The sequence below is a fragment of the Macrobrachium nipponense genome, chromosome 5 (assembly GCF_015104395.2).
Source record: "Macrobrachium nipponense isolate FS-2020 chromosome 5, ASM1510439v2, whole genome shotgun sequence".
Classification (NCBI taxonomy): domain Eukaryota; kingdom Metazoa; phylum Arthropoda; class Malacostraca; order Decapoda; family Palaemonidae; genus Macrobrachium; species Macrobrachium nipponense.
Genome location: NC_061107.1, coordinates 64,790,177 through 64,817,256, shown reverse-complemented (window position 1 = coordinate 64,817,256; position 27,080 = coordinate 64,790,177).

The following is a 27,080-nucleotide window of genomic DNA, read 5'->3' as shown; positions in this document are numbered from 1 at the left end:
CTGGTCTTGGCAATACTGTTGGTTGTAAAGCCCATAGATAGAGGAAGTGGAAGACCTCAAGAGAGAATGACAAACGAATATATATATTAGATTCAAGAAATAGAAACAAACGAGTATAGAGAGAAATAACGTCAATCCCATTGTCTGAAAGCTTATAAATGTTCAGTTTCAGACTAATTATTGAAATTCAGTACTTTTCATAATAAAGCTTCGTTTCAGCTAAAGGTACGAATTCGAAAATCAGATTGGATAATAAGCGAGTTGGATAAATTAAGTGATTGCAGTCCAATTTCAGCTGAAGTTCTGAATACGAAAGTCAGGTAGTTGACATCCGAAAATCAAGTTATATATTAGCGATAGGAATTGAGTGTCAGCTGAAGCCTTTAATCCGAAAGTCAGGTTAGATAATAAGCGATAGCAGTTCAGTTTCAGCTGAATCTCTCAATCTAAAAGTCAGATTAGAAAATAGGCAATAGTATTTAAGATTAAGCTTAAGCTCTGAATGCAAAAGTCAGGTTACATAATATTCGATTGCAGTTCAGTTTCAGCTGAATGTTTTATTCCGAAAGTCAGGTTAGGTAAGAAGTAGCTGTTCAGTTTTACCTGAAGCTCTGAATCCGAAAGTGAGGTTAGATAATAAGTCATATCAGTTCTGTTTCCGCTGAAGTACTGATTCTGAAAGACATTTTAGATAATAGAAATTCTGACCTAACTGAAGCTTTGAATTGGATACCCAATAGCAATGCAGTTTCAGCTGAAACTCTTGAATCTGAAAATAAAGAAATCCTTAAGTTATGTTAGATTCAGAGCTTCAGCTGAAACTGAACTTCTATCACAGTTCAGGTTCAGTGAAGCTTTTGAATTCGAAAGGCAGGTTAGTTCATAAGCTATAGCTGTGCAGTTTCAGCTGAAGCTCTGAATCCGAAAGTCAGATAAGATAGTAAGCGTGATAACAGTTTAGTTTCAACTGGAGCTCTTAATCTGAAAATCAGGTTAGGTAATAAGGGATAGCAGTTCTGATTCCGCTGAAGAACTGAATCTGAAAGTAATTTTAGATAATAGCAATTCTGATCCAGCAGAAACTTTTGATAGGATAGTCTTGTTAGATAATAAGCATTAGCAATTCATTTTCTGCTGATGTTTTGAATTTGAAGATCAAGTAAGACAATAATTTTTAGCAATTCCGTTTCACCTGAAGTTCTTTATCAAAAGTCAGGTTTAATACTAAGCGATAGCAGTTCAATTTTAGCTTGAAGTTGTAAATCCAAAAGTCTGGTTAGATAAGCTATCAATTCAGTTTCAGATGAAGTTCTGAATCCAAAAGTTAAGTTAGACAAATATGAATAGCTGTTTAGTTTTAGTTAAAGTTGTGAATTCGAAAGTCAGGTTAGATTATAAGAGATACCAATTCAGTTTCAGCTGAAGTCTGAATCAGAAAGTAAGGTTAGATATAAGCGACAGCAATGCTATTTCAGCTGAAGCTCTGAATATGAAAGGCAGGTTAGATAAGCTATAGGAATTCAGTTTTAGCTGAAGCTCTGAATCCGAAAGTCGTGTTAGATTCAGAGCTTCAGCTGAAACTGAACTTCTATCACAGTTCAGTTTTAGCTGAAGCTTTGAATCTGAAAGTCAGGTTAGAAAGTAACTAATTCCAGTTCAATTTCATCTCGAAGCTCTGTATCCAAAAATCAGGTTAGTTAATAAGTGATAGCAATTCAGTTTCAGCTAAGGCTCTGAATCAGAAAATCAAGTTAAAAAAGGGATAATAGAAGTTGAATTTCAGCAGAATCCTTCAATCCCATCGTCAGGTTAGATAATAAAGTGATTTCAATTCAGTTTTAAGCAAAAGCTTTGAATCTGAAAGTCAGGTTAGTCAATAGCAATTCAGTTTAATCTAACCTCCGAATGCGAATGGTAGGTTAGGTAATAGTCCCTAGCAACTAGGTTTCAGCTGAAACTGATCTCAAAGCTAGGTTATATAAATAAGGAGGATAGTAGTTAGGCAACTCAGCTTCAGCTTGAAGCTCTGAATCTTAAGTCAGGTTAGAAAACAAGTGCGATAACAGTTCAGCTTCAGCTGAAACTCTGAATCAGAAAGCCAGTTTAGATAGTAAGTAATAGGAATTCAGTGTCAGCTGAAGCTCTGATTTTGAAAATCATATTAGACAATAAATAAGCTTCAGCAGCTCAGTTTCAGCTGAAGATCTGAATCTGAAATTTAGGTTAGTTAATATATGATAGCTGTTAAGTTTCGGCTAATGTCCTGAATCAGAAAGAAAGGTAAGGTAAAGCAATAACAATTCAGTTTCAGCTGAAGCTTTAATTCCGAATGTCAGATTAGATCAACGATAGCAGTTCAACTTCAGCTGAAGCTCTTAATCCTAAAGTAACGTTAGATAATAAGTGAAAGTTGTTCTGTTTGTGCTGAAGCACTGAATCTCTCTGTACGTCAATTTAGATAATAGCTATTCTGATCCAGCTGAAGCTCTGAATAGGATAGGATATTCATGTTAAATAATAAGCAATAGCAATTCAGTTTCAGCTGAAGTTTTGAATTTGAAAATCAAGTAAGACAATCAATAAGCTTTATCAGTTCAGTTTCATTTGAAGCTCTGAATCTGAAAGTTGGGTTAAATATAAGCAGCAGCAATGCAGCTTCAGCTGAAGCTATGAATATGGAAGATAGGTTAGATAACTGATAGGAATTCAGTTTCAGCTTAAGCTCTGAATCCGAAAGGAGGCTCTGAATCTGATAATCAGGTTAGATAGTAATTGAAACCAGTTCAATTTCATCTTGAAGCTCTGCATCCAAAAGCTAGGTTAGAGAATAAGGGGTATTTATCAAACATAAATTCCTTCCGAAATTTATGTTAGGTAAGAAGCAATTTCAATAATTCAGTTTAACCTGAAACTCTAAATCTAAGTCAGGTTAAAAAAAGCGATATCAATTCACGTTTTAGCCGAAGCTCTGTATCCAAAAGTCTGGTTCGATAATAAGCAACAGCTTTTCAGTTTCAGCTAAAGCTCTGAATCCTAGATTCAGATTAGATAATAGGCAATAGCAGTTCAGTTTAAGCTAAAGCTCCGAATCAAGAATTCAGTTTCGGTTAGCAACTCAGTTTCAGCTGAAGGTCTAAATCCGAATGTCAGGTTAGATCAGCAGTAGCAGTTCAGTTTCACCTGAACCTCTGAATCCGAAAGTGAGGTTAGATGATAAGTGATATCAGTTCTGTTTCCGCTGAAGCACTGAATCTGAAAGCCATTTTAAAAAACAGAAATTCTGATCTAGCTGAAGCTTCGAATAGGATACTCACGTTAGATGATGAGCAATAGCAATTCAGTTTCAACTGAAACTGAATTTGAAAATCAAGTAAGACATTCAGTAAGCTTTAACAGTTTAGTTTTAGCATAAGGTCTGAATCTGAAAGTCGGGTAAGGTAATAAGCGACAGCAATGCAGTTTCAGCTGAAGTTCTGAATATGAAAGCCAGGTTAGATAAGCAGTAGGAATTGAGTTTTAGCCGAAGCTCTGAATCTGAAAGTTAGGTTAGATAATAAGTGATAACAATTCAGTTTCAGCTGAAGCTCTGAATCTGAAGGGCAGAGAAAATAATAAGCGCGATAGCAGATTAGTTTCAGCTGGAGCTCTGAATCTGAAAATTGGGTTCGATAATAAGTACGAGCAGTTCAGTTTTAGCTGAATATCTGAATCTGAAAGTTAGGATAGGTAATTAGCAATAGCAGTTCTGTTTCAGCTGAAGCTTTGAATCTGATGAAAGTCAGGTTAGATTGCAAGCGATAGTAGAGTAGCTTCAGCTGATTTTTGCAAACTGGATGTTAGCTTGATTTTAAGCAGTATTATAATATTCTACCATTGAATCCGAATTTAAGATGAGAATAAAAGTGACAGCAATTCAGTTTCACCTGAAACTTCGAATCCCAAAGTCAGGTTAGATAATTGATAGTAATTCAGTCTCAGTCAAATCTTGGAATCTGAAGGTCAGGTTAGATTATAAGTGATATAGTGGTTTAGTTTCAGCTGATTTTCTGAATCGAAGTTAGGTTAACTTTTTGGCTTTATTTAAGGTCAGAGAATAAGCGACAGCAATTCAGTTTCACCTGAGTCCTTGAACCCCAAAGTCAGATTAGATAAGTGACAATTCAGTTTAAGCAAAATCTGTTGAGTCTGAAAGTCAGGCTAGGTAATGATAGATAGCAATTAAGTTTCTGATGAAGAGCTGAATCCCAAATTAAGGTTGATTAGCGAGTGATAGCAGTTCATTTTCAGCTGAAGCTCTAAAGATATGAATTGATAACTCAGGTTGAATAACCAAGCGATAGCAGTTCATTTTCAGTTTAAACTCTGAATCTGAAAGTCAGGTTAGATGATAATCGATGGCATTTCAGTTTCATCTGAAATTATGAATTGGTAAGTTAGGTTAGATAATAAGCCATAGCTTCAGTTTCAGCAGAAGCTCTCAATCAGTAAGTCGGGTTAGATTTAGTGTTTCAGTTGAAACTAAACTGCGATTGTAATTTAAGTTTCATCTGAAGTTCTGAATCTGAAATTCAGGTTTGATAACTAGTAATAGCAGTTCAGTCTCAGTTGAAGCATTGCAGTCAGATTAGATATGTGATGGCAATTGAGTTTCAGCTGAAACTTATTCTGAAAGTTAGATAATAGGCGATAATAATTCAGTTCCAGCTGAAGCTTTGAATCTGAAAATCAGGTTAGGTAATAATTGATAACAATTTAATTCTAGCTGATGCTCTGAATCCAAAAGTCATGTTAGCTAAACTAATCAGCAATATCTGTTTAGTCTCCCCTGAAGCTCTCAATCCAAAATTCAGGTTAGATAAGCGTTAGAAATTAGGTTTCAGCTGAAGCTCTTTATCCAAAACTCAGATTAGATAATGAGCGATAGCAGTTCAGTTTCAGCTGAAGCTCCGAATCCTTAAGTCAGGTTAGTTGATAAGCGATATCAGTTCTGTTTTAGCTGAATCTCTGAATCCGAGATTTAGGTTAGGTATTAAACGATAATAGTTCAATTTCAGCTGAAGGTCTGAATCCGAAAGTGAGATCAGGTATTAAGCTGTAGCCTTTCAGTTTTAGCTGAAGCTCTGAATCTAAAAGTCAATTTAGATTAAAAGCGATATCAACTCAGTTCCAGCTATAGATCTAAGTGAAAAAGTTAGTTAGCATTTCAGTACCAGCTGAAGCTCTGAATCCGAAAGTCACGTTTGACAATTTCCCACGTCACCTTCCATCTCCGATTTTTCCATATATTTTTACTGGATATTTTCTTTTAAAGAAAACCATTGTGTCTGATTTGTCTGTCTGTCCATCCGCAGATATTAAAAACTAATGATTCTAGAGGGCTGTATGTTGATGTTGATCATCCACCCCCTAATCATTAAACATGCCAAATTGCAGCACTGTAGCCTCAATAGTTTTTATTTTGTTTAAGGCTAAAGTTAGACTTAATTTACTTTTGGGAGCGCTATATATAACACAACATAGGCTACCACTGGACCGTGGCTGAGTTTCATCGACCGTGGCTGAGAGTTTTAACACAGTGGAAGAGAGCACCACTGACTTGATCGCGCCGAGGAATTTTTGGCGCAATTTTTAAGTATTTTTGCTTTGGTAAGAGTTAATTGTCCGTTTGTTTACATTCGATTGAAATGGAATTAAGCCAATGAACAGTGTTGCCATGACATATTGTTAGTAAAGAGTATTTCGATGAGAGGTCATCTGACACTGACTATAGTTGTAAGTTGAGAAGGGTCATGTATGGAGTCTGGCGAATTAATTTATCAAAATGGAAAGAAATTTCATAAAACAGGAAAAATTTGAAAGTGTCGAAGGAGAAAGTTGAAAATGAATGTGTACCGAAATATGGCAGTAAGAGCATTTGATAGAAAATGGTGATGTTGGATGTAAGGATTTTATTTGGGGTGGTGGTTATTCATTTGAAGTTCTCTACCATCGGCAACGACTGACCGGAGAGGATATGTACATTTATACATGTGATTTCATGGTATAGTAGGTCTGGTGAAATGTGAGTGGTATAGATTCCATTGAATTTCACTCTCTGTATTGACCTCAGCAGTAAATCACGTACTGTCGGCAATAGAAGATAATCTCTCTATTTCCCCTACACACATTCCTTGGCTCGAAAAAATATTGATTTGTTTTTAGACGTCAGTGAACATTAGCTCGACTAAGCAAACGCAAATAATTTTTTTTATGTGACAGCCTTCTATGAAAAATGTAATCTATCCATGAACAAAATTAGTCCACTTTATTACGCAAGCAAAGAATTTCAGATCCTCTCTGATACAGAGAGAGAGAGAGAGAGAGAGAGAGAGAGAGAGAGAGAGAGAGAGAGAGAGAGAAATTTTTAGGTAAGACTGTGAAGGAAACAGCTGTTTCTTTCTTTCAGACAAATTAAAATGACATTTGGTTCACCTGATATTTGTGCGCCTAACATTCCGGTTGCTTGCAGTACGAGCGATGATTTTTTGTTTTTGGGAAGTGATCCACTATGTAAAGCCACACATCCATCTGTGTTGTGATTTAATGCTATTGGCCTCATAATCTCTACGTCATATCATCCAAGCCTGATGGACATTCATACCAATCATGTGAAAAATTAATCGGTGATATATATAATCATCTCGCTGGTATTCAAAACAATGATAAAATACAAACAAGTTTTTATTGTAGGATTTTAGTATGTTTGGCTATGCAATCTCGACAACTTTCTTCGCACTTGTCATAATGGCTTGCAATATGAACTGATCGACTTTCAGCAAAAGTGGGAAGCATTAGTATCTGTTGCTATCTTTAGTCTTGGAAATGGAGTGTGACTGTTGGTTGTGTTGCTCTGTATCACGGCGACAATATTTACTCGTTTTAATTCATGAACAGGACCTATAAATGTATCATAAGTGGTAATGGTTATTATTTTAGTTTCTACAAATTTGTATGTATTTCAAAATGTTGAAAGTTAACTGGCGTCAACGTCGGTAAATGTTTTGACGACAAAGTTAGGTTGAAGAAATGTAGTTAAATCAAATCAGCAAGTGTATTCTCTGGTGTGAGAGCGCTTCAGTGGCGTGGTTGGTATGGTGTTGGCGTTCCATCTCGGTGGCCGCGAGTTCGGTTCTCGAGCATTCCATTGAGGAGTGAGAGATGTGTATTTCTGGTGAGAAGAGTTCACTCTCGACGTGGTTCGGAAGTCACATAAAGCTGTTGGTCCCGTTGCTGAATAACCACTGGTGCCATGCAACGTCAAAACACATTACAAACAAACAATTTATGGTGTGAGGAGCCCGAAAACTATTCACAGGATGTTACTTTCTCTGTCGGCTGTCAAACTTCAATGACTTTGACGTTGACATGGATCGAATGCTAGCTGTTTACAAAGGTACTTTCATTAAAAAAAAATCTTTTATCAAGTTTAAATTAGCCTGTCAACTCGAAGATTTTCTAACTGCGACATGAACTTCTTTCTGTTCAGGGTTAGTCTATACATCTAACTCGGCTGCATTACATACAGCGAAACTAAAAGAGCTCCCAATACATTCTCTCTCTTTTCCCACGATATAAAACTTTTATTACCCCTGTAGTAGATCTCAGTTTATTAGTCAATAGACATTTTTTCATGACATTGCTTTATTCTTGAATGTTTTGCCGATGAAACTCGCTATCCAAAAGCAGAGACTCAAGAAGAGAAGAGTAGCCATAGCCTTAAGGTTAAATTTTTCCACCTCTTATCTACAATCTTTGATTCTTATAGCAACTGTCGTACCAAATCAAGACTAAGGTGTGAATTTCTTAGCGAATTAATCTGAATAACATGGTCAATCCAAATATTAAGTAGTAAAGCTCTCTCTCTCTCTCTCTCTCTCTCTCTCTCTCTCTCTCTCTCTCTCTCTCTCTCTCTCTCTCTCTCTGACCTTTAATTTTGTTTTAAGTCATTCGTAAGAAACAGTACCAGAATATAATGATCTTACACGCGCACACCATAATGCTCTCCCGATATAGAACCGTTTTAAAGTCTATTGTTTTGGAATTGCATTCAAGAAGTTTTTCACTCAAAATATCCTTGTTAGATAGCACGATACTTGTGCAAAGTTGATTCCTATTAGTCGTCAACTTTAGTAAAATAAGATTACAATACCAAAAACTTTCCTTCGTGTGTTCTTTAGTAAATCTTAATTTTCTCTCACTCATCTCAACATGTTTCCTTAGAAGGGAAAATGAAAGATGATACTTTGCACCCGTTGCGCATATGGAGGTGCCATCCTGTACTTCCTTGACAGTATATGGTTTTTCCAGCTTATTGTAATTTCTGGCCAATTTCACTCTGAAGTTGTATCCGTCGACTTTTTGCTGCTCACTCCCAACTGATCTTGATTTATAGTGTTACCAGGTTGCTCATACAGAAATCAGCTAGAACTAGCTCTGAGAAGAAAAAGTAAAAAAGTCCTAAGTTTATTTGTGCGATTTTATAAATAGTTTTATAGGTATTCTTACAAACATCTATGCCTTGCAACTTAATCATTATAAACAAATTAGTTTCTTTTCTCAATTTGGCTCATAAAGTAAAGAAACAAAAACTAATTTTCCTATAGCATCATAAAAAGTGTGCAAAGTAACAATTTCAGTTCGATTCAGAAGTATTTTGACAAATAAATAACTTCTGCATCCTAATAAATGTAAACAAATTACCATGCATTTCATGGACCACAAGTCATCGTTTTTCTTAAATTATCTTTCAAAATAATTATTTGATCGAAATGGTGCTTTGACACTGTACAAGACACCTCCCGCTAATTTTTGGTAATATAATGCATTGTCAGATGGTGTTAGTTATGCCGTTTACTCTTGACTGATGATCGGGTTGGTCTTGGCCTACCACTTCGATGGCCGCGAGTTCGATTCTCGGACATTCCACTTAGGTGTTAGAGATGTGTGTTTCTGGTGATAGAAGTTCACTCTCGACGTGGTTCGGAAGTCACGTAAAGCCGTTGGTCCCGTTGCTGAATAACCACTGGTTCCATGCAACGTAAAAACACCATACAAACAAACAAAATCGCATGTGTCAACAGGACTCCTCTACAGAATCGAAAGTCTGCTATTCCCCATCCTTCTCTCCCTCTCACTCTTTCTTTAATACCGTTTTTCTCATTTCTCTCCCAATAGCTCTAATTTGCAATATGCAATAAAATACCGTTTTCCACGATATTTTTCAATACTAATGTAGAGTTCTTAATAAGTAGGACAGCGAGGTTTGACGTAGCACCCATAATGGTTAATTTTTCTCAACGTTTTCTGTTAATACTATTTTTGGCTGTTAGCCACAACAGGGTAGAAGTGGGCGGAATGAGCAGTGAGGCAGTCCAGAGCTTTATTTACATCCACTTTTATGGTTATCATGGCCAAAATGTAATCTACCGCAAACTGAAACCATGGTAACAGGTATTATTATTGTAGGAATATAATGGCATTAAAAAAAATCCCTTGTATGAATTTGAGAGAGAGGCGGTGATATAAGCTTAACCGTTACCATACGGAACGTTTATTTTTAGAATTTCTCATGAAGAATGGACTAAAGGCGCTGTCACACTAGCGGAATTTCCATCGACTTTTTCTTTCTGTGTTTGTCGTCGACTTTCATTCCGTACTCTGGTCGTCACACACGTTCTTCTTCATACTGTGGTTCTCGTCGTCAAAACGTGAACAAATCATCTGAGCTGTGACTTCCCGGAATGATAAAACAACTATGCTTTATACACAAAGCAACTAGTGGGTCGTGCTTGCATGTGTTTAATGATGCTGCATAGAATTTAAATAAAAAGTCGTTGTGTTTGGTCCTGGTTAAAGAGACGTGAAAAGTTTTATTTAAAAAAATAAGCTAAGGCTAGCTTAGATAGGCTATTCATAACCTTGTTTACGCAACCACAGTCAGACTGTATTATAAATTAAGCTACAGAAATTTTAAAGATTTTTGTTTATATTATTTGCTAATGAAAAAAACAAAAATGATAGCAGACCTAGGCTATATAACAATCTGATATTCACGATATAGCATGCTTATCTGCATAAAGATCAGCAATTTCAGGAAAGTTTTCCTGAGTCGCATGGTGATCTCTTGGTAATTTTTTTTATTTAAGACGCTTTTTCATAAAACTATCATGCTTATGGTCCCATAACCATCGTCTCACCCCCCATATCTTCGACCAAAAATTTTTCTGCCAATCTTGCCCACTGTACCAAGAGCTCCATCTTGCATCTCATGATGACTTGAAATGCGCGCTCTCCGAGATATAAACACACAATAAAGTCGACGGTAGAGATGGGTTGAATTCGATCGGCATCGTTTTCAAACTTCGTGACGACGACACCAGAAAGTTGTCAAAACATGAAAAGTCGACGTCAAATTCCAAAGTCAACGGAAATTTCGCTAGTGTGACAGCGCCTTAACGTTAAAATCACAAAAACTATTATAATGCAAAATGTGACAATCTGTTAGTAGTAGATCCAATCTGGTTAGCTCTCTGAAATGTTCTAGTACCAGTACAAAAAAGCACTTTGTTAAATAAATAACAAATATCAAAACGTTCTAATCAGGAGTCGGGATTGAACTCATACCGCTGAGTGTGTTGGTTAGTTCTAATGAACAAATCAAATGGGTTCCTGAGCTGATTATACGTCTCAAGGTTACTTTCTTTTTGCATTTTAACCAAGCCCGGTTAATATGGTAACGTTGGAGAATCGGTGGGAAACTGAACTACAGTTATGTTGCTATCATTACTTTTTTTAGAATTCTGTTGAAAAACTTGAACTCGATAGTGTTACATAAATAAGTAAAAATCCATTTACTGGAGTCATTGTTGTTTTATTCTAGATTTAATAATCATTTGTAATGATAAATAATACTTTCATTTTTTTTTTTGCAACAGTTACAGTTTACAAGTAATAAGCTTCACTCTTCGTTAAAAATTGCCTATATCCAACCTTTCTTCCTTTTGGGCACCATTTGGTATAGACGTTCATAGGTGCGACCTTTTGGGCGGTCTCTGACGTCCCTAGGGGCGGGACTTGGTGTCTCAGTCGTTTTGTGTTACTTGTGATGAACCCAATTGTTTATGTGAAAATTTTCTGCCTCTTTATAATTCTGATAAGAACGTTAGCAAATTTGAAACTGAAAAGTAATATATTTACTAGGATTTTTAACCATTATATTTCCTATATAGGTTTCTTTGCATTCTCTGAAGGTCTTGAAAGCATGGCCCGGTCTGCTAATGGCGTCCCGTCTCTTCTCTCTGTTTCCCTTCTTCTTCTTCGCCAGCCCTCGAGTCTTCGCCTCCTTCAAAGCCAAATAAACAAAAGAGTCGAATTAGCATATGTAAACGTTTTGGCCTCAACTGGCACCAGAGGGTTTAAAGAGGTCGACCTTCCGAATGGCTTCCTCAACAACCACACACGTTGAAGACACACCCACCCACACCCTCCTTGTGGTAGGACTCTCCTCTCTCTCTCTCTCTCTCTCTCTCTCTCTCTCTGTCGGAGAAACGGAGTGGGGCAGATGTATGTGCGTGATTTTCCTGTATGTTATTACTTTAATTTTCCCAGAATGATGAGCTCACTAGACGGTGGTTTTGTTTCCCCTTTTCCAATTGTCGTGAATAATGGCAAAGCTGAAATGAGTTTACCATTAAACATTGTTCTCATTTAAGTTATAAGTATGATTTATGTAGGAGCAAAATGTCAAGGAACTAAAGAAAAAGTTATCATTATGATGTGTTATGCGGTTTACTTTTTATGAATAATGCTTACTAAATTCAGTGACTTGATAAAAACAGGACTGTTAATTTTTTCTCCATTTTGAATATTAATTCTTTCTCCCTTGAATATCTATAGAAAGTACCATTGTTGATATTAGCTGATGGGTTGTGTTTCTTCCCACCGGTAATGAATTACGATGATTTGTCTGAAGCCTTCATATGACCAGAGTATTACTCCGATTGTGGGTCCTGAAGTGGTTCAAATCACCAAATCTTATTCTAAATAATGTCATTGAAATAACGAAATATGTAAGTTCTTTACCTTATTAGTTGTTTCCGTTGTTTTTGTTCGACAGATGTTACCGGTTATGAGGTAGTCTATTGGTGGGGGGGGGGGGGGTGTAATGATTGAATTGATATTATTGTTTGGCATGCTTTTCCGGGAATAGAAGTGAATTTTTTTTATCAAGTCATGTTTTCCTGGCGTCGGTTACTGTAGATGCCATGATCGTTTTGCAACTCACCATTTGACATGCATTTGCAAATCATGTGATGAATATTCATACGAAAAGTTTTCGTTTATACTTCAGGTGACGTCTACATATGTCTATGAGACCCAGTACTGGAAAATTTGCTGGCAACATTCCCCAATCTGTCAAAATGTGACGGCCGTGTAGTGAGTGACCTTTCAACTTTTCGATTTGGTAATAGTATGTTTTGGATTCTGTTTCCATGATGAAGAATTTGTCTGCCTCACCCCGAGCTTCGAGCTTGTGATGGAGAGAGAAGTCCAGCACACAAGCTATTGCTCTGCTATGATGGATAAGACATAATGTCTGTTAGTTTTTCTATTTTTCGGAAACTGAGACAACATCCAGGGATGGAGTACCCATCTTGATTTTGTCCAAAGTTTAGTAGCTTCGGTGATGCAATTAACATTGGAGATTTTTTTTAGATGAGTTTAAAGACGCCGTCAATATTTCCTTTCGTCTCTTTGTTTGAACATTACAACGTTTAGATTCTTATTTTGACGCCTTCATATGTGCACTGAGTCTTTCAGTTGTAATAAATGCTTTGGATCTTAAGCTTTGTAGTGGCAAGCATGTTGAAAAGAATTCAGGAAATTACCTCCAGCACAGAACTGTGTCCATGTCATGTTGTTGACATCTTCCAACTCCAATTACGCGCTTGCCGGTAGAGGCGCCACCGTCCCCCCGCAGTTACTAAGGGGAGGCACGGGTGTCCTATCTTTACTTTTATACACACTTTGGTAGAATATTCAAAACCAGATACGTACCTCGGTCATTTTTCCCTTGATTTGATATAGAGTCGTTGCTATCCAGCTCGTCTTTGAATGTAGGACTTTATATTGATTCTCCAAGATAAATCATATGGCAAAGATTTATCTTGGTAGTGACATTCAGGTCATTTTGATAGAACGTCCATTTCTTTGTATTTCATTGCTTTCAGGTAATTGTCGTTAATGAGCGTTTTTATTAATTTTATTACGGTTTTTAACTTATTCTCCTCTGCCCATCTCTGTTTTAATCCCCGTCCCTCACCTACTCCTCTCCTCGTACAGAGGCTACAGGTTATACTCACATGCTCTTGTGAATTAATTAATTCCTTTCACATGGGGAAGATCTTCCCTGGCGCGCTCTCTATTGTACATCCATTCATTGCTAGCCTTCCCTCCCTCCCACTTTCTCCTTCCTTATTACTAACCAGATCTAGCCATTGTTCCCGCCAGTCGTCAGTCATCTAACCAAATTCTGACCATCACGTTCTCTATTCTCCCGTCAGGGCTTTGGTAGATTTGTGTGTATGTATGTACTTACTGACCTAACACACACACACACACCTAGTCGGGTGTTTAGAGGTTTACTTGGACTTCAAATTCACCATGTTACTCCTGTGCTCGTCCATCTTTCTGCTTCCCTCATTACTCTTTCTCTTCTGGAAGCAGTTGTCTCCTTATTCCGTGGAATTCCCCAAATTCCTTTGTGAAAGAGTGTTAGTTATTTTTATGACAAAAGACTTTGTCTTGAACAATCCCACGACAAAGCGAAGTGGGTTCAGCCGTTTAAATTTTTTTCCATGTTTATTTTGGATAAAAATCTTAATTTCAAACAGTTTAGATTCAGTACCTTATGAGGAATTGACAAAAGCCATCCCTAATGGCATTTAATATTGTCAAGTCCTTAACCTCTTTATTACGATTAATATCTCGAGATCAGTTATCAACTGATACAGTAACCGTTTAAATTGACTTCAGAATCATTCACAGTTTATATTTTGTTCGATTTGAATATGTAAAGGAACAATTTATTAAAATCTTTCATTTTATGTGGGTACTGAAGTTGATGGGTTCTAAACAACTTAACGTTAATTCGGTGTTGGAAATTTGGAGGATGGTCCTAAATATCAGGCCCCCTAGATGCTGACCCCTTGACGTGGGTAGGGGGCTTAGGGACCAGCAGCTGGGCTCTGATGCCTGGTGGGGTTGCTTTCTCAGTGGTCCTTGGGGCCCAGCTGCTGATCCAACTAAATTAGTCAGAACTTTTCCTTCTTTCTGCAATTTTTTCATTCTTACTACATCCTTCTCCTTCATGTAATATTTTTTATTAGCATTTGGATCAATTATGTGGAATTTTCCACTTTTGTTAAATTTTACTGCTTAGGTAAGTCTGAGAAGGGGTCGTGTTTTGGAAGGGGTTTGCATTCAAAGCCAATTGTGGGAGTTGTGGTGGTTGAGTCGCCACCTGATATGGTTTGGACCCAAGAGATAGTGATGGGAACCTCCCATTGCTACCTTGAGGGCGGAACCATCTCCAAACATCAGCCCATCGGAATCCAGGGGGGGCTGGTGTTTGGGATGGGACTCCTGGCTTTTGTCCGGAAGCCCACCAATACGTTTGGAGTGGGGAGTCGGTCCCATTAGTGGGGGGCAGAACTCCCAGCAGGCGGATAGGCTTATACCTGGGCCACTGTAAGCGTATTGGTGCTATCCCGTAAGGGTAGGGTATGGGGTGGACTATTGGGAATCAACTCTCACTTGTGCCATTGGTGGAGAATGTGAATACCTGACTGATCCACAACACTTTCTTGTAAAACCAAGCAGTTTTGGGTGTGTAGGTGAGCCGGTTTGTGTGAGGTGGTCTGGTGTGTGCGTGCTTAGTATCCTGGGATCGCTTTGTGGGCTTGTGCGGTTTGTTGGGGTGGGGAGTTTGGGGCATTAGAGGCTGCCTTGATTTCCCTTCTCGATGTGCTGCTGGGGTCTCAGCGTGGCTCTTGGGTATTGGGTGCGCACTTTTTGGACTTCTTGAATGTGAACCGGCATAATTCTATTGATTTGGGTTACTAGTTTCTCCCCTCCCCTGGATCCGACGACTTACCTGGCCACTGGTCAACGACCTTCTGGCATGAAGATGGATATGAGCTCGGCTATCGGACAGAATGAAAAACTGAGACACCAGGGTATTAGTAAATCTGGTGGATTTGATCCTTATAGTAGAGTCCTTCATTGCACTAATATAAACTGTCATTAGATTAGAATGTTTGTACAGTGTAATGAACAATTTGGTAAAGTGGAAAGAATTAAATTAGTTCTGGAAAAAGACAAGCAGTCATTTTCTGCTTTTGTTAAATTTTCCTCACCCTTGGAAGCTAGTGAGGCACAACAAAGACTCCATGGCCACATTCTTAATGATTCGGTTCTTAGCACGAAAGTGTTTTCAGTGAAAAATTTAAATGACGAGCCATTTGATTTATCCTAAGAATGAAGAACATGGACCAGGCCCATGTACCAGAGCGCTTCCTACCCCTATATGGCATGTTGCTAGCTACAAGGAGGGAGGAAAAAATTTGATAAAGCTGCTGAATGCATCGAGAGCAAGGTAGGTTCCATTCCCATTGGAAACTTGAAGCGTTATGGAAAGAACTTGCTAATAAAAGCTGGTAATGAAACCCAAGCAATTTTGCTAGCGAATTTTAAACCTCCTGAAAGTGGAAATATCGAATCTATTGCATCGCATAGATTCTTAACACACTGAAAGGAGTAGTATACTCAAAAGACCTGCATGTTTTTTGAAGAGGAGGAGATCTCAATCGATGTCCTCCTTGTGTATCTCACCAAAATAAAAAAGCTAGGAGGGGATGCAGCTATCCTTTTAACCTTCTCCTCCAGTTACTTACCTGATACTATCATTGTTGGCCATGAGAGGATGCAGGTTAAAAGATATAAAAGAAATCCGAAACAGTGTCGCAAATGTTTTGAATATGGCCACATTCAAAACTCTTGTGAAAACAACAAAAGATGTTCTGTGTGCTCTGGAGCATGATAATTTTGACGAGTGTGTAGCAACCCAATACTGTTTTCAGTGTAAGGGTGATCACTCTCCAAATTCTAGGACTTGCCTCAGATACAGATTTGAAGAAGATGTATTGGCAGTGGCTGACAATGAACATGTCAGCATTAGCGAAGCAAAGCGTGTGGTAATGGGGCAAACAAAAGTGCCAACTCTACCTATGCTTCGGTAATAAAACTTATGAAAAGTTCCAGCAATGTAAGAAAACAAAACACTGCATCTGATAATAGATCACATACCTGCTACTCCACGGACTGTAAATTATGAAAATCCCCAATCTGTCAGGAAATTTTCATCTGCTAGTGCCTTGAACTCCAACACCAAAAGTTGTACTTCAAGAAGTACAGAAAACTCGCCTACCAAAGTCAATACAAAGGTGACTAATATGATAGTTGCAGGCTCTCCTCCCAAAAAAAGGGAGCCAAAATCAATCAACAATTCGGGAAGCTGTTCCAAAAAACACTTCTTCCAACAAGAATAAACCAAGGGACCAAGCCCAATTAGATAGAGCTACTTCAGAGCCATCAATTGTCACAGCCACAAACAAAAATGAAAGCAAAACTATAATTACATCTATTAGGGCTTGTACCTTGTATGATAAGGCGCCCTATGAGGTAATGTTAGACTAGCGATAATCTATACGCTAAGTTGGTTGGTATTGCACTTCCATCTTCAATGGAGTGTCTGGGGTTTTGTAGATCACTTACGAAGTCGGTATTATCTTTACGACGATGTGTTAAACTCATGGTTCGGTGAGGTTCTTGTAGAAAACACAAGGTATAAAAATAGTATATTCTTCTGAAGTTTTACATGATGAAGATCAGGTATGATCGTACAAGTCTTCATGACGATAGCTTGATCGCTTCTGCCAATGATGATGGCTAATCCTATTCCTCTACATGATAAAGCTTAGGTAAAGAGGTACAGGTCTTCTAATGACGATCACTAACTCTGTTCTGCCTGTCTACCATGTCTGTTCCTTCATAACTTGTAACAGAGATGGTAGACAGGCAGAACAGAGTTAGTGATCGTCATTAGAAGACCTGTACCTCTTTACCTAAGCTTTATCATGTAGAGGAATAGGATTAGCATCATCATTGGCAGAAGCGATCAAGCTATCGTCATAGAAGACTTGTACGATCATACCTGATCTTCATCATGTAAAACTTCAGAAGAATATACTATTTTTTTATACCTTGTGTTTTCTACAAGAACCTCACCGAACCATGAGTTTAACACATCGTCGTAAAGATAATACCGACTTCGTAAGTGATCTACAAAACCCCCAGACACTCCATTGAAGATGGAAGTGCAATACCAACCGACTTAGCGTATAGATTATCGCTAGTCTAACATTACCTCATAGGGCGCCTTATCATACAAGGTACAAGCCTAATATTTGGTGGCCAGCGGACCGGAGAAGAACTCTACAACCGTCCTACGAAGAAAAAACGAATAATAAATCATGAAGTCAACGACGACGAAAGCAGCAGATTCTTCAAGCAACCTAGTATCATCATTAGTGAGCGACTTCAGAAAACAACAAGATTCGTCAAGCAACTTAGTATCATCGTTAGTGAATAACTTCAAGAAACAAAACCGACGTGTCCTTTTCCTACGGCAACGGAAGCTTCGTCTCTCATTAGAATCATTCAAGAAAACATCGTTAGTGAGCGTTTCCGGCACTGCAAGAAACAAACCGAACGCGTCTGCAGCATCGGATTTTCAAGGGCTCGAATCATCGAAACAACCAAGCGGCACGGGGGAAACTGAGCCAAACCAGGTCGTCCGCTAAATAGAGAAGGAGGACCAAGGCCGTGTGTCGTTATCGGAACACCGTGACTTCCCACAAAAGCAAGCTAAGTACAATTTTTTTATTCATTTGGAGTAACTTTGAGTGTTTTCCTTTGCAGGTCCGAATTTCGTTATTCCTGTGGCTGAAGTTACGAGACATTCTTAATCTTACTTTTTACAGAAATTATCTACATCATTGAGATTCGCTACCGCGAGTTTTTTTATCTTTGAGTGTCTGTTTCCAGAAGTTCTACTGAAATATCATAATCATTATACTATGTTAATTTTATCATTTTGGGTGATTATTAATCCTTTACGTAACAAATCATATTAAACAGTGAATATGCGTTTACGCAGTGGACGTCTGTATTTATACAGATGCATAGATAGGGCGTTAAGCACCGTAGTGATTAGAAAACACACAAAAAACAAGTGGAACACCCGTACAAATCTATATAAATTAGAGGTAACACTATTTCGGGTCATGACAATAAATGCTCCTTTGCAAGTCCCGATCGCAGTTTTAGCCTTGAGTTTTTTGAGTTATATAAAATATCGAACCTCAATGACTCAACTTAACTTTAAAAATATGGCTGGATTGCAAGGAATAACATGTCTGTAAAAAACTTTCATCAGGCTAAATGCGCTGACCAGGATCCCTCACTATTTCAAATTTAGCAAAGAATGAAGTACAAACAGTTAATATTGAATACAATAGAGATAACTTGTCTTATTAGTAATCGCTCAGTTCCTAATAGTTCGTCATTCATTGCTTTATACGTAACCAGCAACATAATGCTAAAAACACACAATACGTTGCCGATGTAATAAAGAGAAGGATCCTAATTATTACAAAAAGAAATAGAAACAGTAGCCTTTCAGAATCAAACAAGCAAACTCGGTTACTGTGTCACCTAGTCAAGCGGTCAAGGTTAGTCAAAAACTGCCGAAGTGTTCAAAACATAGCCAAATTCCACACAATAAGCGACTCTAGCAGAGTGGGGAAAGCGATGTGGTTCATACCAATATGCTTTTTGAATTAAAAAGGATTTTTCCTATGAAACACACGACCGTATAGTAATCAGAGCAGGTTTTCGTTTTAATTTTAATAATTAAGTTATATACTACTCGGTGGATTAAGCCCAACTGTACGCCGTAAAATTAGAATATCTTGTTTTATTTCTTTAGTACACGCAATATCGTTGTATTTACGGGACTCACCGTCTGTTGTTCGAACTTCCTAATGAGAAGTCCGGATAAGCGAGCGCTTACAGATACCTCTATAGTTATAAAAAACATTGATCTGTATGTAGTGTAATTGTAAGATCCATCTAGGGGTATACAAATATTATCTTACATCCTGAAAAATAAGGCGTGTTTATCAAAGGAAAATCCTATAAACCTCAAACATAGTAAAATCCGTTTGAACAAAAATGAGACAGTTAATCAAATAATAACTTATATAAAGGAACTATACATTTGTCTCATAAATCGTAACATTGTTCAAATGACCCAACAGAATTCTCCCACAACCGCAGTCGTACTTTGCACGCAAAATCTCGAGAAGCATGCACCCTCGAATGTCTTAGTGCGTGTAAAAAAAAAGACTTTGCTGGGAAATGAAATTTTAATCCTTCCCGACACTCTGAAAATATACGATTTCCGCGAACAAAGCCCTAAAAGTATACATATCGTGGATACGGAAGTTATAAATATCGCATTTTTTATTGTTGCCAATTTTTAATCACGCCCAACCAGTCGTGGATGATCTCTCTGATAATCTATCTAAAGTAATATCCGTAAAGTCATTCAAGCAGAGGTGATTCAGCAGAATTTTTTTTTATCTTTTACCTGAATACCAGGAAGTTTCTCCACTGGCGAGTGATCTCTGGAAAAAACGGATGTAATTTAACACAAAATACGGTCTAAGGACAAACATAAAGCTATTTACGTACCTTCGTATAGATTCTCAATGAAATTTTAAAATAGAGATAAATGACGAAGTTGAAAAATGTTAGTAATAGGAGTCATTAGGAAATCAAATAGCCCATATAATTTTTCCCTCAAACGTCATGCCATAAAAGATCGGACTTGGCGTATCTGTGCAGATTACTGTCGCTTAAACAAGGAAACGACTTCCGATAGTTTCCAGTGCGTTGTACCGACGACATCTTATCTCTGTTAGGTTAGAATAAATTTTTTTTTTTTTTTCACCAACTTGGACTTACTTAAATGTTTTTACCAGATACCATTACCTAAGTGATTGTACCTCATACACCGTTTTCAGCACACCCAGGACATTATCAATTTTTACGTATGCCTCCGGCTTACGTTGCGCCCAAATTACAATATAGTGTTTGGAGACTTTTAGGGGATAACCTACATGCCTATATGGATGATCTTGTAATCTTTTCTAATACCTTAGAAGTACATTCACATAAAGTAGAGCTAGTGCTACAGAGACAAAGACAAATAATCTCAGAGTAAAATATCTAAATGTGAGTTTTTTAAAACCGAACATGTTTATCTAGGTTTTATGTGTCTGGTCAAGGTCTTAAAAGTAGTCCATGGGAAGGTGTCGGCTATTCATAACTTCCGGTACCTATTAACGTAAAAAGGGGATACAGCACTTTTGCGCTGTAGTGGGTATTACAATCGTATGCAAATATGTAACTCTTCAATCATGACAGCTCCTTTAACAGATCTTACGAAGAAGAGCGTAGATTGATTATGGTCTAAAAGCATCAAACAGGCGTTCGATATCTTAAAAGCGGAATAATGCAGCTTACCTAACTTAAAAATCCCTGATTTAAATAAGGAATTTTTTTATTGCAACAGACGCCTCAGACCAAGGGGTAAGAGGGATACTACTTCAGTAATATGATAAACAGTTCTTCCCTATAGCTTTTTATTCACGTAAACTAAAGCCCTCTGAAAGTAAATATACAGTAATAGGCAAGGAAGGGCTAGGTATCTTTAACTCACTAGTATATTTTAAGTTCATAATCTATGGCTATCCTGATAAAGTCCTTACTGAACATGAGTCCTTTACCGAGTTTTTTCAAAGGCTTTAATCACAGTCCCAAAATGGAAAACAACTCGGTGACAAATGATCATTCAGGTCTTTGGAGCCAAGATAAGATATCTACCTGGGAAAGCAAATATCATAGCTGACGCATTATCCCGCAATCCCGCACCATACAGCAAAGAACCATTAATTGGACTAAAAGATATAGAAACATCCGTACCTATTGTTAAAACCGTATCTAAACAAGAAAATTCCTTAACCCAAGAGATCGCGAGCATTGAATATCTGGGTCGGAGCGCAGAACTGTTACGAACTGAACAAAGCAAGCGTCAACAGACATAACCCAAACAATAAACACTTCGAAACGGAAACAGGGTCAGCGGCTAAGCAAAAACAATACCACTTCGAGCAGAAACCCTAAAGCAAAAAGTATACTTAAGGTATGTGTATCAGAATATGTAATCAAATGTAGTATTATATGTAGGTCCGTGACGAGGAAAACCCGAAGAACACAGCAGATGACTAACGACCAGGTAGTAATAATAATCTCTCTCATACCAATCGTCATAAACTGGTTGCATTCCGTCATCCAGGGTTCCATAGTATGTCACAGAAAGCCAAATCACTATTTTACTGGCCTACAATGCTTACAGATATAAAAAAGCACATAACTAATTGTAACACGTGTCATGAAAACAAGGGATACACTAAGACACCTGTCAGTTAGGAGCCTATCCTGTGCCAAATCAATCCTTGAAAGAATATACGTAGAATTATTAACAGAATTACGAGTCTGACAGAGGGAATAAACACTTCTTAGTGTTAATAGTTCCTTGACACGTTATATAGAAGTAATAGCACTAAAACAAACACTGCAATTGAGTGCGTTAGGAATATTTATGAGTGCTAAATCAGTAAACATGGAATTCAACACATGATAATCTGACTCGGGTGGTGTAAATCAATAATAATCTCCTTAACACGTTGTGTGAATTCCTTTCCATTAAGAAAACCAATAATATATTTTATCACCCAGAGTCAATCGGTTTGGTAGAATAACGGATAATTAAATAGGAAGTGTCAATGTCTTACGAGTTACAACTCGTGATGTTACCGACTGGATTATAGCGGTTCTCGCGGTTTTAAACATTAACCCCTTTATCAGTTATATCTTGTATCTATAGAATTAATGCCGCAAGTAGCCTTATACGGTACGCCGCTAGAAACACTTTTCCACATATTCAAGCCAACCATTAATTTATCAAATAAATATATAAAAAAAATATATAAATAAATAAATATAAAAAAATAAAATAAATATGGATACAAGTGGAGTCAATATAATACACTCCGTAAGAAGTCGGAAGGGTTACAAATTATAATAAAAAGGAATCACGATAATATCAATAAGCAAAACGTAACCATTAAATATCCAAATATATATGCGTAAAGATTTGAACTCTAACTTAACGCTTTAGTATGACAAATAAGCTAAAAGTTCAAACACATATCCAAAATCTACTGACATATTGTCTGTCCCGGTGATTTATATTCGTAGTCAATGAAAAAAAAAAATTAAATAAATAAATAAATAAACTAATAATAAATAAAATAAATAAAATAAAATATAAAAGAGATTTTTAAAGTCAGGAAGTCTAGAAGTGAAAACAAATGTTTATCTATGGAATAATCCTATATGAATCTTATACAGGGCTAATAATATATATAGAATTTGTATGGAAACCTTTTTCATATAGTTTGAATAAGGAATATTTATTTAACATAATGCCAACATGAAACTAATATATTGTTCAATTTTGGTACTGTTGTTTTTTTTTTTTTTTCAGACATTCTTCTCATGCGGGTGGAGAATTAAAACACTAAAATATCATTTGAAAATACTAAAGTCGTATCTCTTACAGCAAGTAACGTAACTCTTAGCTGGCTGAGAGCAATCTCCTGCCAAGTGACGACGTCATCATTGCCGTATCAGCATTTGTTCCTTTTAACCTCAATAATCTGCTTACACAGGCTTCATCTGTGTGTCGTCTCTGCTTGCAAAAGCAGATTGACTGGAGAAAGGAATGCTTAGTTCATGAAACTTCACATGTGGGTTCATAGGTCACATGACAGGCCACATAACATATTCTTATCCGTGTGTGTAATGCAATTAGTTAAGGACTTGTAATCATTTTAAAATTAATGAACAATAATAGCAAATAGAATTTCTATAACAACAAAATGAATTAATTTTTTTTTTTCTGAACCTCATAGACATTTAGAAGTATCAAGATATGTATATATGGAAATATTTACTTGCAACATTAGCCTATACAATCAAGTAAAACATTCATGGGAAAATGTACATTTTCTCGAAAAAACCCAAAGTTTATATAGAAATTAGTTACATAGTGGGTTTTTCGTTGCATCTCCTACCTATTAATAATGTTTTAAAAGTTAACCTCAGAGGATGCGCACGAGAAAATTGAATATGAAACTTTTGTTTAGGGCACATAGGATCATGATTAATCTTCTCTTTGACTCTTATGTTGCCTGGCAATCTTACAATTAGCTCCGTTTTCCACTTCTTTGTCTAGTAACTTACTACCAGTAATATCGAATTTTCTTTGAGATTCGTAATGATATCTATTTATTTTTTATAATTCTGGATATTTTTACAAGTCATCATAGACCTGGATAGGTTCACTCATTGTTAATGCCATGGATAAAAAAGTTTGTACAGCGGACTCTTTTGAATTCCGAAATATCAGCGAATTCATGTGGGTTAAGTCTGGTCTAAATGGCTCTCTCCCCTCCCCTGTATTTGGATGTCGTCTGAATTTACTTTGCCCTTGTGACAAGTATAATTTCACTTGCAGGCTGATTAATGGAACCGGTTACAGTATCCTGCAGTACGAGAGTTTCACATAGCAACTTCAAAAAATCGTTCGTCGCAGCGGACGACTACAGTCAAGTAACAACCGCCTACAATGTGAAAGGAATTTCATGGACTTCTTCGACCCACCGTATCTCGTCGTTAATCTCGTTTTAATGCGGAACGCTCCAGCGGCTGTCGGAATTCGACTACAAAAAGGGACATACTTCCGACCAAGATGGAATAACATAAGGTGAGATCGTCGGTCGCTCGGTTCCCGCACTGTGACGTCACAGGTGCGCGTCGACTGGGCAGTGCACTTAATGATTACGTATGTTTTGACAGTAATTTGTTGCTATGCTGGTGTTCACAATTTCCATACAGGAAAATACTTTTTCTCTCTCTCTCTCTCTCTCTCTCTCTCTCTCTGTCTCTCTCTCTCTCTCTCTATTACTTAAAACACAGTTATATCAAGATATTTAAGACCTTACCATACAGAATATAATCTTGTTGTAAATACAAATAACGAAAGTACGAGGGGAATGAATATGAAAAAAAAAAAAAAAACTTTCCAGACTTTTATTGAACTAGCGTATTGTTCTTTTATTTACCAAAAAGTACTGAAGAATTTTTTTCATTTTCTTTACACCTTTTTTAAGAAATTCTGACTTCCCTTCAGCATTTAATATCTTCATCCTAAAATGTATTTTGCACCTAATAAAAACTTCATTACTTCCTCTGGAGCTTAATGTTTAATTCCCTGAAAATATTAACTAATTTCGTAATCCCCTCAACGCCTGGTTTCAACTGTTCCCCATGAAAAGATTTAAAGAGTTATTCCATTTCCTTTCAATTACTGACAAATTGAGGACTGGGCCTAAACAGCACTTTCCTCCTCACTTTGGAGATCCAGTCGTTGTTTAGGCCTTCAATTTCTGGGAATCCTAGGGGAGGATATTTATTTCTGTACTTATGAGCTATATAACCCAGATAATTTAAGGCTTCAATTTCTTACCATATTCAGACTCTACTCCAAGATATACAAAATCCTCTTCCTCCAGCTCATTAGGTAGACCTTCCCTGAGGAATTCTCATCAAGAGATGAGCAGAGATACATAATTCAGAGTAAGTCAAACATGACTGGAGTCACTTTCCTTCAGAGGTTTTGGAAACCCAAGACTTACCTGGTTCCATAACACTAGTATTGCTCATACATGGCATGTTATCATCATTGGGAGCAACATTATGACCGTGATTGCTTAAAATGTTGTTCTTACCTAACAAGAAATTCCTCAGTCTACACTTGAACTCAGTCTATACTCTGACCCCACGATATCCTTTAGTGGGGTTCTTAAGAAATAAAAGGTCTAGGCCTAATTATTGTCTGCACAGGAAGACGTACTCAGAAGTACGTCATTACGCATAGGTCTAACCACCTGTTCGATCAACTTTACATACATAAAATGAAAGTATCAAAGAAAAAAAAATTGGATAGCCTTAATCATATCATTTCTTCATTCATTGCATAGGCTAGGCCTAATCTAATTTTGTACTTCATTTCAAGAATTTAGTCCAGGCTACTTATCAACAAAAGATATATCACTAAAAATTGCACTAATGAGATTGTAAACAAATTGTTAAACCATACCTGACTTTACGTCCTTAACAGGTAAATTTAAAGAGAGAACTGCGGTTTGCTTAAATCTGTGATAATTTCTCTGGTAAAGTTGTGGTAGCAGTTCATATTGAAGATTTCTTTCGTAATCTTCTGTCCGGAAATGGACAGAACAAATCCTGGCATCCTTCAAAATTAATATTATCACTTCTTTTACATGCATTAATTCATACTTTGGACTCCTCGGGGTCTTTAGGGAACCTGTGAAAACAAATCCCATACTGTCTGGAACTATTAGTGCACCCAAATATGGAATACACACCAATAATCGTGAACTGCAACAATGCAACTGTCGGAGTGACAAGTGCATCGCCCAGTCGATGTGGTCCAGTGACGTCACTGAGAGAGGGAAATTAGCGATCGGATCCCTCGGTGAACACACCTTATGTTATTCCATCTTGCTTCCGACAATTACGACCCGAAGGATATTCAACTCTACTTTGCTGGCGAAGGACTCGTGCTGGGGATGTTTTTTTATTCATCGCGAACGTAATCGTGTAGCTTAGGATGCAGAGAATAAGTATGAGCGCAAAAATAGAACGTTGGACCCGCCCAGGCAAATTTTCCCCTTGTTTTAACCATTGAAAAAGGCCGTTTCAATTGGCTATAGGTGGTTGTCTGGAACTGTGTAATGGACGAAAAGTTGTTCGAAAGCTAGTTAAAAGTGAAGTAGTATAACCTCGGTCATGTATCCTATATATATGAAGTGTCATGTATCCTATATATATAAAGTATCATGTATCCTATATATAATTGATCATAAATAACAGAATCGAAATATATTTTTTGCGTGTACGCACTAGGAATCTATATATAATTGATCAATAATAACAGAGTCGAAATATATCTTTGCGTGTACGCAATAGGAATCTCTTATATAAATGATCATAAATAACAGAATCTAAATATATCTTTGCGTGTACGCAATAGGAATCTATTTAAAGTGCACATATATTAATCATAATTATATTGAATCGGCCATATACATATGTATAAACAAATCAGGTAGCCTATAATCAATCTGTTACCTTTTATCATACCAATATCTGCAGTTATTTATGAGTTAGTATATTGATTAATGAATCAGATATATAACATTTAGCATAAAAATCAACGAATCAATCAGCATAAACATTAATAATTTTATCAATTCATATATGAACTTTTTTATCAGTTAAAATATGATTTTTATCATGTTAATCTTCATTCTATGCAATTATCAGAGTACATTAGTATTTTCTGTAGCATATGTATCTTAATGAGATGAAGTGAAAAATGTATCATTATATATATCATGTGATCACTATTATTTACCAATATCATTGTTTTATATTTTATTACTTGAATCAATTCATGTACACCATGAATTTTTATTTACTAATATATATATATATATATTCACATAGTGTCTGTATCACACTCCTATAAGTCAAATGCAAGTCAAGTTTGAGTAATATCATTCAGTAGTTGGTTTTTGGTAGCTGACCGAGCTGATGTAAGTGTTTACATAATAAAAATATGGAATGTTAGTCCATATATATAA